Genomic DNA, 18,740 nt, shown 5'->3' with positions numbered 1-18,740 from the left:
CAGGATTGCAAACTCGACAATATGTGTGCGTTTTGAATGTATTAAATGAAAATAAACTGAAATAGTGTTGAAATATCTGCACGATTTCAATTAATAAGTAGCTATAGAAAACCCTTTCCCCTCTGGGATACCCCCAAAAACAGACTGTGTCTTATATTCCAGTGCGACCTAAGTTCCAGATTTTACGTTTTGTAAAAAATGTGACTGCAATCATTTGGAAGCGCTGCTGCCTGTCAGTGTGAGCAAAATGAAAAGTAAGTGTAATTTACTGAACCTCATAACTGGCCTTCTTCTGTAAAAACAGAAGGGGGTCTTGTGTTGTGGAGAAAGCGTGATAAAAAATAGGTTCTCCGTTCTTGCTGAAGCAGTGTGCAATTCTCTCTCTGCTGCAACTGTAGTACCAGGGAAACCCTTTGGGAACACAATAAGGCTGCCGATCTTTTACAAGGAAACAAAGTATGGATTTTTAATAAGGTTGTTGTCACTGATTCATCAGCATGTTAGCAGCTTTTTTCACATTTGCCATGGCTCCTAAGAATGAGGGACATGGAAAAAGAAACAGCTGTAGCAGGAACAGATTCCAGTTTTTACACACTTTTGTTTGACCCAGTATGCAAACTAACTGTAAAGTTCCAAAAATGTAACAGTTTTTGTTAAGATCACATAAATTACATTACCTCTAAATGTGTCGGGAACAAATATTCTAACAGTTTTGTTATAGTCATAGAGTTTAGTTTTGAGTGTTTCCTGTTTTATTTTGAAAGTTCTTGCCCCTTGTGTGCCGTATCTTGTTTTACTTCCTGCCCTTCGTGATTGCCCTCATTAGTTTCAGCTGTTCACCAGTCTGGACTCTCCTCCCCACCACCAGCAGCATATAAAGCCAGACAGTTTATTTATTGGTTTATTCTCAGAGACATCAATCAACATCACAAGTGCCAGTGTTAGCCAAAAGACTGATATTCAACTGCTGTCCCTCAGCCTGATGTAAATTTGACCATTAAAAAAAACAAATAAAACACACAACATATAAAAAACAGAACAGCAAAAGGCAAAACGTGAACAGCTACACAGGCTAAAAAAGCTTGGGACAGGCAGCATCATGCAAAGTAGGACTTATAAGCAACAAGCCAATATTTAGCAGACAATCAGCACTAGCAGTTTAGACATGACACATAAAATCACATTACAAGAGACATGGCATAAGCACACAGGCAGCTCACATTGTTAAAACATGACGCATAAAATCACGTCGCGAAGGACGTCACACAAGCAAACAATCAGCACAAATTATTCAGACATCACAACATAAAATCACATTACATTACAGAAGACAGGCAGGAACACAGAGTGAGAGCTCTTTCATGCAAAGTAGGACATATAACAGAACAATAGAACCATGTTTTACATGCGAGATCACGTGGCTGGTCAGGATGGAACTCATTGTTAAATAAGCTTACACTGCTTTTATCGTTTAAATTTACTGTATGATGTGTTACAAATTTATCATGCTCATTATAAACGTTTAGGCAACCCGTATTAAAAGCTTTCAAATCTTTATATTGTTGAATATAAGTGCATAATACGTCCCTACATTACTTGGTTTAATGAACATATGAGCTATATTCCAAAGAGAAAGATTAAAAAGAAAGCAAATACTAAAGAACCATTTTACATGCGCAAGAAGTAGGTTTTTTATTACCTCATGAGCACATAATCATTTTACCTTCACTTTACATGCAGGAAGTTCATTGTGATATCGATCATACCAGTGACTTACTTACTTGGCAGCTGCTGATATTCCTGACATAACATTTACCTCCTCCTGTAAATGTGCCTGTTTCCACAGTTTGAAAAGGTTGAACAGAATCATATATCTGTAATGACTATTTCACCCTCTGCAATAACCTTCTTCAAACATATCTTACACGTCTTTCCGCCACTCTTACATCATCGAAACACTTTTCAACACAAGTGCCAGAGGGAAGCTAACGTTCACAAGGTCGGAATCCTTCATCCATATTCTGGCCAACGAACCACCAAAATGGCTCCATATTTCTTCCCTTCTGTTCTAAGCGACTGTCGGCTGCAGCGCTCATATATTCTCACCAGAAATCAATAGCGGAGGCCGGCTCAGCTCGACAACTTTCTTCACCTCGCTCTTGTTTGAGATATGAGGCCTAGCGGTCAAACGTCAGCTCCGCTCTCGCCTGGTGAACGACTCCAAGCGTGAATTCAATAAACCCGAGTCAAGGTGGATCTCTTCAGTTTGTTCTTCTGTCTTTGCCCAGCTTTTCCCCTCTTATCTCCCTCGGAAGGAGGCACTGAGGGAGCGAACATCCATGGGGACTGGAACTCAAGTCAAATCACATTCCTCTCCACTGTAGACCTTTGACAAGGGCTTTATCTCCACATCAGGATGGAACTCTCTGCAGGGCCTTTTCACCCTTGTGGCTAGCACCAGTCAGACTATGCTCTTGTAACATCAATTACACATTCTAGGGCCTGGGTGAGGGATAAAATTGGGATAGCCCCATTGGGATAATGCCTCAAACTCTTCATTCATTCAACCCGCACAAACACCCCTTAGGCTTTCAGTATTAGGGGGAAGATCCTTCTGGCTGTTGTGATCCACATAAAGTCTGTAGATTTTACAGGCCCTGATTTACTGTAGCTGCAGAAATGAATAATGACTTGTATAATGTTTTATAGTGTCACAGTAAAACAGCTATTAAATGAGAGTGAGGACTCATTCTACATAATAATAACAGAATCTGCTTAGCACACGGATCAACTAAGGAGAAGCTGCTAATTAGAGCATCAGTTCAGATGCTGCGAGTGGCCTGAGGTAACGGGAAGGCAGCCAATCAGCAGGGGTGTGTCCACAGTTGTTTGACTGGGGTGGTGGCCAAACTGGGGCACTGCCTCATGCAGGAGTTGCATGAACTATATGTGTGCAAACACATGTCCGAAATAGCATTTATTTACCATTTCTGCCTCAACGTGTTATATCTACCTTCACTACTTAGATTTAAATACATACTGTTCTTACACTTCTGTGTATAGTTTTTTTTACTTGATAGAATAACACAACAGAGTGGCATAACACAAATCTATAATACCATAAAATGCAGTGTAGAAGACGCACATTTTTTTTAAATCCCCAAAATTGTGATGCGACCAATATACCAGTATAAAATGCAGAGAGCGGTACTTTATTTTGTTACAGTATTTTACCAAGACGATGACGCTATAAGCTAGCTAACACTTCGACACAGACATGTACCGTCATGACCACCAGTGCAGCCGCTACCCTCACAACAATCAATGATTGTAGGCTTTGTTTGTGTGTTTTTAATGTGTTTTCATGAAAATACATTGAAATAGTGTTGAAATAACTTGTATACACGCATTATTAATAAATAGCTATAGAAAGCCGTTTTCCCTCTGGGACAGCCCCAAAAACAGACTGCGTTTGATATCCTGGTGCGACTTATATTCCGGATTTTATGCTACTTTTTAAAGGACTCAAAAAACGAAAAAAAAGTACAGTATCTCCTAAACTCACAGTTAACTCGTTTGAACTTCTCATCAGGAAGCTAGCCAATCTTAGTTTACGGGATGGCACCTTGGGTGGCCAATCAGATTTCAGGTGAGGGGCATGCCACCCCAGGCCACCCCCTAGAAACACCCCTGCCATCAGATGTCAACATGTCCATTTACTTGGTTAGTTTACAAATAACCTAAAACAAAACCTCCAAAATAAATCGCACTAATAAGATTTCACCGTGTCTATTTCACTTTAATGTCCATTGATTTCAGATGTATCTGGAGTTTCTGTTCCCCAAGGTGACATTACCTTTAACACCAGGCACATTTTTCTCCTTTTGTTTTTGTTTCCTAAACTAAGCGTCCGAGGAGTGGTAGAGACTAAACTGTTCCTCTCAGGGGGCATTTCTTCCAAACATGTCTACCAGCCCTCCAGCAAAACGCTTTTGATCAAACACTTGAGGATGTAGACGGTTAAGATCAACGGCAGTAAAAGAAGTGGGATTTACTTCCAGCCTTAAGGGCTCAACTCAGGTTAAAATACTCCCCTGAGTCCTCAGGGTAGAGGTTCTTCAAAGCCATGCAATGGACCCAACAATCTCCACCATTCAAATGTGTGAAAAAGCAAAACTTTTTATTATACAACCTTCACAAAAGCTCTCCTCCAATTTTTTTTTTTCATCGTGAGTAGAGCTGATGACAAACGTGAAGGACCTCTGGTGCTGGAACACAGTCGGGTGTGATAACACTCAGCCACAGTTGGCCCAGATTGGCTGTTTTTATGTGGGTTGTGATGGCAAAGTCAGTGTTTCGAAAGCTGACACTACTTTCAAACTATTTTGGCTCTATTGTTACAACTGTGATGGCAGTAGATCTGACCAACCAGTCATTCACTTTCACTGCCAGTCCAGAGAACAAGTAGTTGGGTTTAGTAACAGTTCTTATCAGTACGTATATTTTTCATTATATGTCACTTTTTAAGCTGTGTTGGTCTTGCAATTTAAAATAGTTTGAATTGCCTTATCATTTAACACATGGCAAATATTGATCAAATTGTAGTTAGAGAGCCTGTTCCGAGTCACTCACACAAGTTAATGCACTATAACCTGAGCCATGTAAACCCGTCTGTGGCACTATTACATTTTCAGATGAACATTCCCGGTCTGTAATAAAAAGAAGCAACCAGGCAGACCAGGGTTTGAGTCCCTGTCCAGAAAGATTCAACATTGAGCTATTATTTTAACACACACAAAGATGTGTTTCCTACACTTAACCAAACAGACCATACACATTAGGGGCCTTTGTCCACTTACAGCGTTTTTTGGCAGCGTCCACAACCTCAATTTCAGAACTCTCTTCACCAGCACATACTGTTGCTAGGTTACGAAAGTTGTGTGGTGACACTTCAGCTTCCCTTAGTAGCGACTGTTAAAGACCAGCTCCAGTCATGTTTTAAGAAATATAAAATGCTCTGCTTGAAATAATAAATTGTGACTGATATGTTTTTTTTTCTGCAAAATACATTTAATTAACTTGTAAAAGGCATTCCCCAATCTGCATAGGCCCCACCCACTTTGCAAATTTCCAACATCCTCCGCCGCGAAAACAAAACACGTCTCTGCCATCGTTTAGTGGCAACTTGTTGAAACTCAGCTAGCTTGAAATGTAGTAATAAGTAGCAGTAATGTTAACGTTAGTAGTCAGTAGTGAGTTGGCAAAAATTACGATGACGGTTACAGCTGGCTCGTGCATCGCCGAAGTGGTTGCCATAGGTTGCACACAATGATATGCATAGCGTCACCCCGTCCGTTAACGGAATTGGCTCCTTAGGTTTGTGACGTCTCAAACCTGCCAATCTGAAAACGTGTTGTTCAGCCTGTCCTTGGTACACTGCAGTTTAAAAGCAGACAGGCCCAGCCATGGAGATGACTGCTTATGTTGTCCCTGATGTGTCTTGTAGCACATGAACAACACCACATGGAGATGTTTACAAGGTTAAACACTTGATTTTCAATGGAGGGGGTCTTTTGGTCTGTTTTAAATTGCTCTGTATGCTTAATATTTGCTTTATTCAAGACATTTTAAAAAGTAGAAAGAGAAGATTAAAATGATGGTTAGGAATCGTGCCCTGGGATTAACAGTAGCTCTAGACCTGGAAATTGTACCCTTGACAAAACGAAAGAAGTATCTTCTCCTCCACCATTGTTGTAGACAAAGTTGATATCGGTAGTCCTGCCTCTTCTTGATTTTGATTGGTTGGTGAGGGAGAAGTGACATTGACGAGCACTATTTTCAACTGAGAACGCTGTGAGCACAGTGACAAAAAACAGCTGGCAGGCGTTTTTGCGCTAAAGATGCTGAGTGCTGAAAACGCCAAACTACATTGGTTTTGTATAGAAAATAGCACAAAAAAAATGCTGTAAGTGGACACAGGTCCTACCTAAGTGTAAGAAAAGAAGAAAACAGAAGCTAAGGCTGTCTACACATGATCACCAGTAAAAACTGCTCTGTGCCATTGTTTCGTGGAGACTCAAATGTGCTGCATCTCATTTAGCCCCATGTAAATCAAAACCCTTCACAGTCTTCTCTACGCTATGACTAAAGTCTGCCACAACGCATTTGCTTAAGGTCATGTATTAATATATTTTTTACTGAGATCCAGCATGACACTTTGATGCAATATATGACTATATTTAGAAGCTACATATGACATTTATGTATAGTTTTGGGCCAAGGAAGATGTTTTAATGTGTCCTGATTTCTCTAGCAAGTAGTGAGTAAGTAAATAGTGAGACTATAGAACAGGAAATGTTCTTAATAAAATTCCCATAAGGCATTATCATTCACACACAGCACTACCACACACTGTGACTCATTTTGGAGAGACGCCAAGACCCTATTTTTCCGTTATGTAGTCATTCTTTGAGAGCCCGAGGAGCGCGTGGGCTAATCCACCTTAAATTTACATGGACAAATGAATTCTTTGATGGTGACAGAGTAGAAAGAGAATGGCCTAAGAAAGAAAAGGGGGGAAAACTTTTGAATTTGGCCTCGGGAGAAAGTCATGACACTTTGATAAATCTCTTCTGCTCAGGGAAGCACAGAGACGCGGAGACGGAGGGATGATCCAGAGCAGGTTCTCAGCCCTGGGGCCGAGACCCACCAGGCTGCCACAAGACGATGTTCGAGAGGCTTTGATATGATTCATGGGGGGCTGATTTAAATGTGTTGGATTTGTAAGATTTGTGTCAAATGCCTGACCTGCTTTTATTAAATAATGGTAATTTGTAGCTGCCAACTGCCAAGGTATACTTGAAATATTCACAGGTTTAAGAGGTCGGAGGTAATTAATCAAGAGAAACTGCAAGACATAAAAATCTAATGCTGGTTTCATATTTTGCAGCAACTTCTTTCAATGGATCTTTGGGGCGCTGAGGTTGAGCATCACTGGCCCCATGCTCAGTCCTCCAGAGAACACAAAGACGGCCTTATAATAAGTCTATATCAGATAAAACGTGTCCCTGACAGTGATGAAAGGATGTCTCATTCTTTTCCTGCGTCCCACCTTATCGCTGAATCATTCACTTTCCGTTCAAACCATTTCTGGGCTGATGCACTCATTCATGTTTGTCCAAATTACTTGCGCGTTGTTTGTGCTGTGCTGGCTCCCAGATATCAGCAAATAAAGAGAACGATGGCGCAGAGCGAGGAAGATGGGAAGAGAGAGAATTACATGCCATAGCGTTGTAATTATAAAGTTCCAGCTGGGTTCAGTGTGGTTTTGAGATAATGAGTATTAAAGTTTTTACCTCCCTTGGACCAAAACGTACAGACAGTTTTAATTAGTGGCTTTTACCCCCTGGAAAATACAGTTGGAAATCTATTCTCAACCACAGTTTAAGGTGTTTATAGAGGCACAGGCTGGAAAAGAACTAAAAAATGTGTCCTCTTTCCAGAACTGTTATTCTTTTGTGTGCTATTCCTGCAGAGGTTTTTTTATCATGTAAATGTCTTGGAACAAATGCATCCAGAAAGAAATGGATTTATTGAAACTCATTCCACTAGTATAAAAGAAAGCGCAGTCAGATTATGCAGTAAAAGACAGCAAGTGAAACAAGTGTCCTAATTCTTCAGCCAGAGATAAACTTGCTTTTAACTACGTGTTTGAGGGATGACTGCTCTGCGTTCCCTGCATCTGTTTGGAGCGTTGGCTGTGCACAACCTTAAAAAATTATCACTACGCAACAAACATGCCTGTCAAAACAGCTGGGAACGGATAAGTTCCGCTTATAAGTCGACGTGGAAACCTGCCAAACTAAATGGAAACAAGTCCAGGACTGTTACGTTCATGCACGGAGGAAAATGTTGGAGAAACGCAGAGAGGGCGATGCGATTTTTTTTCCTTCACTTTGTCACGGCCATACGTCGGACAGTCAGCACAGATACATTATTGTCTTTGTTGTGTCATTATCAGACAAGCTCGACCTGACCTTTTGGTCTTTTCTTTGTCTTTGTTTTTTTCAGAAGTTTTCTCTTCTGTGCTGTCTCCTCCCCGGGCTTTGTTACACTTATGTGCAGCCACAATATGACGCTTCACAGGGGCTTCATGTGTGGTCACTGGCGAGCAAACGCAAGGCAATACTGTGTGCAGGTAGTGCTCATGTCCCTCTCTGTATGCAAATGAACACGGAGCCTCATTCACCGTAATAAGACTTGAAAAAACATCATATAATACAAAAAACTGTGATGCAGACTCACAGCACAGAGAGGGGGAGAGCTGCTGCGCAGGCGCACAGAGGGAGGGAGCAGGTGAATACGGACTGAAGTGATGACCTGAAACTTTGTTTGATGATGAAGCCTGACGCCTGTGTTCATCAGTGAGATATATGAAGTACACAGCATATGGACATATGCCAGCATGTGGAGAGTGTATACTTAAAAGTAGCCTACATATGCGCGGAAATACGGACAGATCATGGTGTTATTGAGCCAGGTAGAAAGACAGATTTGTGTCATATCTCCTTCTCCCTGCGTCCCATGATAACTGATAAACTACGCGTGGATCACCTCCCGTTCATTTCATTCACAGCCTGTGGACTTAGTTGCTTTATAAAGATGAAAATGGAAATAAGGGGACAGATCACGACCCTATTTAGTCAGGGACAGAGTATGAGAACCACACAGATCGGTGTCATCACTGCGCTGCATGATTATAAACTGCTCGCTGCTGGATCACATGATTATAAACTGCTCACTGCTGGATCACATGATTATAAACTCTGATAAACTGATTAGAGAAAACACTCTCAGATCATCTCTCTCTCTCCGCACTGTCTCTCCCTCTCGTCAGTTCCGGATCGTCCCGTATTAAAAACTTAAAAGCAGTCTCCTTACTGAAGAAAAATACAATGCCACCCACCGTAGTGCATAGCCAATTAAGTTCATGACTCGTTTTGTACATGAACGGAAGGTTAAAGAGCAAGTATATCCCCGGCCTTAAAGTCAAGTTTGTCAATTTCTTGATGGCGATACCTCCCAGGATGCTCAGGCACTATTTTGCCATCCATCCATTAGCTATATAGCATATTCTCAGAGGGCTGCTGAGGGCAAGAGCCGATCCAAGCTGACGTTGGGACAGAGGCGGGTGCAGTCTGGACAGGTTGCCAGTCAATTATACAGACAGATGCTCAACCATTCACACTCACTGTGGGAGGAAGCCAGAGTAACCAAATAAAAAGCCCATGCAGGCACAGGAAGAACGCAGAACTCAACACAGCTTGCCTGGAGGTTTGAACCAAGAACTTTGGTTCTTTGAAGCTGATGCTACAATACCACTTACTAGAAGTACAAACAGTTTGGAGTGGTCGTTCTTAAAAGGAAATAGTGAGGGTTTGTGCTCCAACTTCTGTGTTCCTTGCAGCTTCAACAACAGTTTGTTTCAATATGATTATTGGCATGATTGTAAATGTGAGTCAGAGGCCTGTGGTCAGCTTCATCGAGCTAACATTTGCTAAATGCCTCGCCCTTGAAAAATCTGTTCTGACAATAGAAGTGTCCAAATTATGTCCTTAGATAATAAATGTGTGTACACAAGACTTGAAAACTAGTGCTATCATTAAGAGAGTCCAGCAGAACAACCTAAAAACGTTTCCTGAAAACTTCTCTAACCCCAACAAACGCTCTAGATGCATAATTTAGGAATAGCCACAACACTAATAAGATAAAGAACTACATTAACATTATCTAAAGGTGCCAAATGTTCCTAACTTTACACATAATAACCGTTAGATTCCAAACGATAGGTCATAAGGTCATTTAAATCAAAAGAGACCATCTCTGGGTGCCGGTTTGGCTCAGTTGGTGGAGCGGGCGCCCCGTGTGTGGAAACAGGGTCCTCGACGCATCGGTCGCTGGTTTGGCTCCGACTAACAGTCCTTTGGTCCAGGATTACCCCCACTCTCTCGTCTCCCCATGTCACTCTTCGCTGTCCTGTCTAATAAAGACAAAAAGGCCCCCAAAAAAGAGAGACTATCTCTATCTGAATGGATAGAAGTTCAGCCACTAACCAAAATCATTTCGGTTCATCCTCTGGCAAACAAACGTATACACCAAATTTCACTGCAATTTGACCTCAAACTTTAAAGACACAGCGCCATCTGTCTTTATAGGGGAGAAGGGAAGGGATTATGAACAATGGTGGTAAAGCTTTAAGCGATATGGAAGAGGTTAAGGTAACCAAATTTGTCGTAAATTCTCCCCTCAGGGACGTGATTAATCCAAAATGGTAATTTGCTCCAGAGAATGCATTCCAATCCATCCCCTCTCCACATCTTTGACTGGATTAATGGACCAACTGACTGCCGACATTGTCCTCAGGCATTCCTACTAATGACCAAACAACAATATTAATTTCAGCTTAAGTCATTATAAGTCTCTTTTTTTGTGATTATATTTTGCATTGTTCTGTGTTAAATCTGACACTTTATCAGTATTCACCTAGTCTGATATGGCTTGCATTGAAGGACATTTCCCGCCTACCCTATCCAAAATAGAAACACTCACACACACTGCTGACCCCGCACAAGGTAAAGTAGGAGAAAAAAAGGACATAATGAGTTTAAATGTGATGTAACATCGTCCCTGATTGCGAACAAAACCAGCCATTATCCCTCGAGCACCCTAAAGTCTCTATTTCCATAAAAACACTTTGTCGACTCTTCTCTCATTTCTTTTCTTAACAAACACGAATCGAAGCAAGTACAAAGTTTCATGAAAGCATGCTTACACACAAATCTCTTCATGCACGCCGTTTCAGTTTCCAGTGGAAAGTCAGAAATCAGAAAAATGCCTCAGTGTTTCTGGGTCAGCGGTAAGGAAAGTGCTTACGTGTTTGATGGAGCGAGCGGAAGGTCAGGAGCCGCGCTCCGGGTGGACGGATGAATGAATCCCTCGGTTTGATGTTTACGCTACACTGATGTTCAACCAGAGTAAAGGCCACCAAAAGCAGATGTGCATCCTAGGAAGTTTGATATGTATCTCTATAGATAATTTATACAAAGGGCTAAAGGCTGGAGAGTGTTTCTGGTGTTTTGTTCCAAGATGCCATTTCCACAATTCAGCACAAGGAATTTGGATTGGCTCATGTCAGATTAGCAAAAGGAGAGCTGCGACTGAGCGGAAGTAATGCCAATAAATGACCTGAAGAAAAGCGTTTAAAGATCATCAGGAGATGTTGGTGGAGGTAGTGGTTTGAGATAAATGCCACTTAGGCCATGTCATATCTGTGTTTGGCACATTTGATTCTACTATCCTCCTGAATTTCCCTCTAAAGCAGTGCAAATATGCTTGGATGTGTGCAGGAAGGCAATCAGCTGAATTATGAACCAAGGATTGTGAAGCATGAAAGCTGATAAGCTAGCAAGTGTAAGCAAAGTTCTATGCTTGTGCTAACTTACTCGTGTACAAAGGACAAACTGCATAAAAAGAATTACGCCAAACACATGACTGTAGAGCAGGCAAAGCTCAGGTGTTCCAATTTATAGAAAAAGTTTCACAAAATTCATAATTACTACATTTCTGTCATGAGCCAATCTAGTTTAGTTATGTTTTTGTCTTATATTTCAGTGTTCAGTTATCATTTCTTGTTTTACCTTGTCTCTTTGTCTCTCTGTCATGAGTTCTTATTGTTTAGTTTTGTATTTAGTTTATTCTGTGTTCTTGTCAGTGTTTAGTCTTGTTTAGTTAAGTATTTCACTTGTGTCTCTTTGGTTAGATCATTTCCTGTTTTACTTTGTCACCTTGTCTCTTGTGTTGGTCCACTTCCTGCCTTTGTGTGTTTTCCCGCCTGTTTGATTCTGTGCCCTGCCCTGATTGTTTTCACCTGCCCCTTGATTGTCTCACCTGTGTCTGATTAGCCTCACCTCCTAAGTTTATTTAGTCTTTGTGCTCCCCTGTCTTGTGGCCTGTTCAATGTCTTCCATCGTGTGTTAGTCTATGTCCATGACCTTACTCTGGATTGTCTTCGTGCCGTGATTTCCTTGTGTCTCTTGGATTACCTGTTCCTGGTTTTGTTTGTGAGTTTATTGCTGTGCCTTTTGATTTTCCTTTTTGCCTTCTGTTGGAGTTTAGATTTGGTTTTTGCATTTTTGCCTTTTGTTTATTAAATCCATTATTTCAGTCTGCATCTAGGTCCTCACCTTTTTTGTTTAAATCAAAACCCTGACAATTTCATTCAGTGTATTTAAACAGCATTATCTCTGTCATCCCTAAATGTAATCTACGGTTTTATGCAGATGACACAATGTTTTATTCCCCCGGCTCTTCCCCTTTATCTAGCCATTGCTAATATAAAATGTGTCTTTGATGATCTCAATGAAAATGCCTGTTTTAAATAAAGGATTTCAATTAAAATATATAAACACAATATTAAAAGTATCGTAAAAATATCTCCTAGTAGCCGAACATACACCGATCAGCCATAACATCACCACCTGCCCACTATTGTGTAGCTCCCCCTTTTGGTCCATAAGCAGCTCTGACCCGTTGAGGCATGGACTCCACTAAACCTCTGAAGGTGTGCTGAGGTATCTGGCACCAAGACGTTAGCAGCAGATCCTTTAAGCCCTGTAAGTTGCGAGGTGGGGCCTCCATGGATCGGACTTGTTTGTCCAGCACATCCCACAGATGCTCGATTGGATTGAGATCTGGGGAGGTTGGAGGCCAAGTCAACACCTTGAACTCGTTGTTGTGTTCCTCAAACCATTCCTGAACCATTTTTGCAGTGTGGCAGGGCTGCTGAGAGAGGCCACTGCCATTAGCGATTCCATGAAGGGGTGTACATGGTCTGCAACAATGTTTAGGTAGGTGGTATGTGTCAAAGTAACACCCACATGAATGGCAGGACCCAAGGTTTCCCAGCAGAAAATTGCCCAAAGCATCACACTGCCTTCTTCCCATAGTGCATCCTGGTGCCATGTCTTCCCCAGGTAAGCGATGCACAAACACCCAGCTATCCACATGATGTATAAGAATACGTGATTCATCAGACCAGGACACCTACCACGTGCTCATTGCAGGCGCTTTCAGTGGTGGACAGTGGTCAGCATGGGCACCCTGACAGGTCTGCAGCTAAGCAGCTTCATACGCAACAAACTGTGATGCTGTGTGTGTTCTGACACCTTTCTATCTGAACCATGCATTAACTTTTTCAGCAATTTCAGCTATAGTAGCTCATCTGTTGGATCGGACCACAGGGGCTAACCTTCACTTCCCATGTGTATCAACAAGCATTGGCCACCCATGAGCCTGTCGCTGGTTCACTGGTTTTCCTTCCTTGGACCACTTTTGGTAGGTACGGACCACTGCAGACCGGGAACACCCTACAAGAGCTGCTGTTTTGGAGGTTCTCTGACAAAGTCGTCTCGGGATCACAATTTGGCCCTTGTCAAAGTTGGTCACTCACACATTTTTCCTGCTTCCAACACATTAACTTTGAGGACAAAATGTTCACTTGCTGCCTGACGTATCTCACCCACTGACAAGATAAGGTGTAACAAGATATTCCATGTTATTCAGCCGACCTGTCAGTGGTCATAAAGTTACGGCTGATTGGGAAAGTTCTGATAAAATGTGAATGTGACTTTGTGTTCATTGTGGAACAAAATATAAAAGAATAACTGTTGAGCTAGAGACCAATTCCGCTCAGGAGTACTGTAACAATGGGAATTAATATTTCACTACTAAGCTCGTAAATAGCCTGAAGCTTTATGTACACCAAACAAATCCAAATAGTTGATGTAGCAGCATCCAAGTTTTTTATTTTTATGCTTATAATAAATTGAATCTCGGGAGCATAAAGTGCAACTCCAAGCGATGAGCACTTCCTGTTTCTGTTCCTTTGAGCTCCAATTTTTTCCCTGCTTTTGCATTAGAGATCAACTTTCCTGAGCTCCTCTCACAGCACAGAGCTGGTGGCTGTTTCTCCTCGCACTGTTTTGCTGGCAGACAGCTGATCTGCTTATGGAAATCATTCAGTGAACTGTTTTATTGACGGCATCAGGAAGGCTCAAAAGAAAGGCATGACGACGTTCATGCAGAAAGATTTTCCCAAATTAGATGTGGAGTGGCAGCATTTTTGACCGCTCTCTTTTGGCCTTCACCCCATCGGGCCTTTAACCAACAAGTTAAGGAGAGTCTGCAATACCACAATCGACCCTGAGTGACCCTTCCATATGGGCCCCAGATGCTACATCGACCCTCCCTGGAGGAATCGGTCGGAGCCCCAGCTCAGTCGGTCCTGTTTTTGTCCTCACAGGGAGCTCAGCTGTGGAACAGTCTGCTGTGTACTGATGCCTTATGGTGAACGGGAACACGGACGCTGAATGTTTTTCTCAGTTAGAAAAAGAAATTCTGTGACAAGATGGCAAACATGTTAAATCTGCGCTTCTCATGATGGAGAGAGAAGCCTGCTTTTACAAGAATTCCCACTCATGTCTTGAAGTCTGACATTGTAATTACACGTCACAGCTACTCAAACAGAAAGTCGTGTCACTTTACAAACTAATCTATCACACCATTTTAATGTGATGTTCAACACCTTTCAGGACAGCCTACCTGCTTAATTCTTATATTGATCCTGTCAAACTCCTAATCTCTGGGTGTTTAAATAGTGCTGAGTTACCTCCTCTTCAAATCTGATCCAAGAACTACTGAAGGGCCTTTATTACTGCATGATGCTTTCTTCTTTATCTTTCTTTGTAAACTGAACTTTAACAACAGAATCCTTATAAACCAGCATGATGTATGTGTATCTTTTTTCATATCTTTGTAAACGAACAATGACCGCCGTTAACGTCATTTAATTGTACTCTTTGGACCTAATGTGTACTGTTGATTCATGATTACTCTATTCATGTTTCATCCATTTATTTCCGTTGGTCTTATGTTTAATTTAGTCAGAGTTAGAAGTTCTCAATGCTGCTGCTACAGTGTTAATTTCGTTAACCAAAATTCTGACAATAAATGTTTGTTTATGACCTTTTTTCTGTGACAAAGACAAAGCGTGTGTTTTCATTTCGTGACTAGGAAAGACTAAAATGTTAGCGGTGGGCTGTCACATTCAAAATCCATGATATTTTTAAGCTTCAAGCCCCAGTGAGAGATAACAGGTATCACGAAGGTGGTTGTGAACTTTCTGTGTAAAACCCAGGCTTTCTGCTTCAGCCTCTGTGCACGCTCACAGAAAAAGGGGCGTTTTACGCCTCATTTGATGCTTCTTCCGCACCAAATGGAGGGATCATCGACTGTCTGCTTCAGGTAGACCAGGTCTCCAACCTTTTTTATGTGAGAGCTACTTTGAAAATCGCTGTAATTGCTGGTGGCGCTCCATGTTGATCCCTTTATCGACTGAAACGTTGCTACCACAGATGAGGCGCACACACTTGTCCCCCACATTCGTGAATAAAAACTTGCTTTCCCACTCCGCGTGGAAATAGTATGTTTTCTGCTTATTCTTGGCGTGGCCACCTTCGTTGTCCATCATAAATCTGGCTCAACAGGCTAACAGCACCAAACTCTTCACTTTAGCTCAACTAGCCTGCAGCATAACTGACACGACCTGTCGATGGAGGATGCTGCAGCATGGCTGTGATTGATTGGTTCAGACGCTGACAAACTTGCCAGGAGCATCACCGTTTTATATTGACAGCTGATAGGCCTATCATATTATATTTTGTATTGGAGGGGGTATTTTCTCAAGAGAGAAAACATTTCGACTAAAAGTAATGACTAAAATGTCATGACTTTTTATTGATTATAACTGGACTAAAATGTTGAGTTGTCTAAAACTAGACTAAGACTATAAAGGGTAAAAATGACTAAATGTGACTAAAGCCAATAAGCATTTTTGTCTGCCAAAATTAACGCTGCTTTGCTTCCTCCTTCAATCGTCTTTAAACCTTGCAGCTATCAGTGGAGCCTGTTGCCTTCCAGATTTGATCACTTTGCTCATAAGTAGTTTACTTGGTCATGTTGCGAGTTTTTGTTCATTTAAAAACAACTTTCGGGGCATTTTGTCTTTTTTCAATAGTCAGAGAGCAGTCAAAGATTTTGCATGGGCTAACCATCCTGCTGGCCCACTATCCCAGCTGTCATTGGGTGAGAGGCAGGGTACACCCTGGACTGATCGCCAGGCAATTATAGTGTTTACACATAGAGACAGACAACCATTCATGCTCACATTCACACCTATGGGCAGCTTGAAGTCACCAATAAACCTAATGAGCATGTCTTTGAACTGTGGGAGGAAGCCGAAGTTAGCAGAGGGATTCCACACATACACGGGGAGAACATGCAAACTCCACACAGAAAGACCCACTTCATATTGAACCAGGATTTGAACTACAACCTTTTCTCTGTGAGGCGATGGCACTAATTACTGCCCCACCGTGCACCCTTGGTCCAGGTCTAATTTGGGGAAAACTTTTTGCTTCAACCTATTGTTACCCTGACTTCAAACCTTCCTCACAACTAGTATCAGCAGAAGATAGACAGGAAAGGAATGGGAGAGAGCGAGGGGGATGACATGCAACAAAGGGCCTGAGGAATTAAGCCTGAGCCCTGCGAAAAGGCCTCAGCTTCAAATGGTACGTGCTCTACAACGTGATGTACAAGGGCATTCACTTTTGCAAGGGTATTGTGCTCGATAAACAAACGAGATTCTCTGTGGTGTCCCTGACTTCCAGCCCAGCTGATCTTTGCAGCTTGGTGTGGCTGGAGAGCGGCTCCATTAAAAATAGAGCACTTTTGTATTTTTAGCGTGGCAGGGTTGAGAGCCCCTTCTAGGACGTTTCTGGTGGAAGAGCAAACATTAACTCCAGATGCAAACTTCACCTGTCGGAGCAATATGTTAAACGGCATCATCAAAACACCAAATAGGAGAATATCTATTGGAAGAGAGGCCTTTGTTACTCACGTGGCATTACACAGACTATAGAATTAAGCTGTTCTGGAGTTTCATGGTTCATGAAAAAAGACCTCGCTAAGACTCTTTATGGTAATTTTCCCTTTATTTAATCATCCATCAAAGATATTGTCAAAATCTACAAAGGAAAAGTTTCATTGCCTCTTAAATTGTCAGAATATAGGTGCATGCAGGAGGGAGGAAAAAGAGCAAAATTACAGCATGGATGAGAGATATGCAGATATTAGCAGGAGGGTGACTGCTGTGCATGTCAGAATGGGGTATGCACAGCAGCACAATGATTCAAGCCTCACCTTCTTATGGGAATAGCTGTCTATGACACCATGCAGAAGTAACACACGGGGACATTAAGAGAATGTGTCAGGTTGTGTTATAAGAGAAATCCCGCCGTGTCTACAATAAAAGCTGTCACCATCAGTCAGACTGAATCAAACTAAATCACAGCGACTGCTGCGGATCTTTGTGTAAAACGAACGTGACTGTGGGTTTTATTTCTCCCTGAGTAAATTGTGTTTCCATTTCGACATGAGGAGAGTAAAAAGTTAATATAGTGGTGAAAGTTTCGATCTGTTCATGCGGTTGGTTTCAGCTTTAATTCAAACTTGAATGCGATGCTGTTTGGCAGCCGGCATGGGGAGCTTGTATGTTGGCCCTTCACAGAAACACATTAACAGGATGCAACTGTTACGGATCAAAACTGATCTTCTCTGATGGCAGAAATCCCAGATCAGGACAGCCTCCAAGCAGACACTGATCCTCAGGCCAAATGAGAACCGGCCACCGAATTGCAGCCAAATCTGTTTGTTGAATTACTTTCTGCCATTGTTCGATGTTCTGGCTGGAGCTGGCTCGATACTCCGAACAAAATCTAATTAGGCATTTTAACAAAGAAGAAAGTGTTTGATTCCAACTGCCACTCGATGCAGGATGTGGCTGCAAGCTGGCCAAACTTTTCCTTACTTCCACTCACACTTCATCCGAGGCATCCCGGCTCACACATTGGGCTGAAGTTTGAGGAGCTGAGCAGATTTCTCTTCTTCTTTAAGCTGCCGGTTTATAAAGCACTTAGTGGCTTATAGCCAAAATATGAATGCTAATGCTTATTTATGCTTAAAGGCCCCTTTTATCTTTGAGCAGCAGTCAGTTCAATGTGCCCGGAGTCAGAAACAAACGTGGGGAAGCTGCTTTTAGCTGCCACGCACAGATGGATCCCACTTTCTCATGAGCCCCACAAAACTTTATAAACTCATTTTACAACAGCTGTTTCCCTCGGCCTGCTACGCTAAGGTTTCATTTTCTAAATTAATTGTGGGTCAAGTTAATACTGAAGTTGTATTCCTTGTCTAGTAGGTGATTTAATTTTACTTTATGTAAATTCAAACACCAATCAGTGCGAGAGCCACACCACACTCAAACTGAATTATTATTTGTAGTTTTCATTTTTGCCAAATTAAATCACTTTTGATGGGCTAAAGGGGCTTAAACACTATCCCATCCTTTACTATCCTTTACAGATGCATCACAAACGATGAATAAGTTTGTATTGCTGCAATCACACATGTATGTAGCAAAACGGCTCCATTAAGCCCCCTGCGGAGTTTGTAAGAATTGGCCCCTGCATGTTTTACCTGTATTAAATTTGGTAGGCAAATGTAACATGCCAAGATAAAAAAAATTAAAAAAAGGTGTAGTGGTTAGCGCTGTTGCCTCACAG

Source organism: Semicossyphus pulcher, unplaced genomic scaffold (genome assembly GCF_022749685.1).
Source record: "Semicossyphus pulcher isolate SPU_LCO1_2020_fin unplaced genomic scaffold, fSemPul1.0.p SCAF_12, whole genome shotgun sequence".
Taxonomy (NCBI): domain Eukaryota; kingdom Metazoa; phylum Chordata; class Actinopteri; order Labriformes; family Labridae; genus Semicossyphus; species Semicossyphus pulcher.
Note: the sequence above shows the minus strand (reverse complement) of the source record.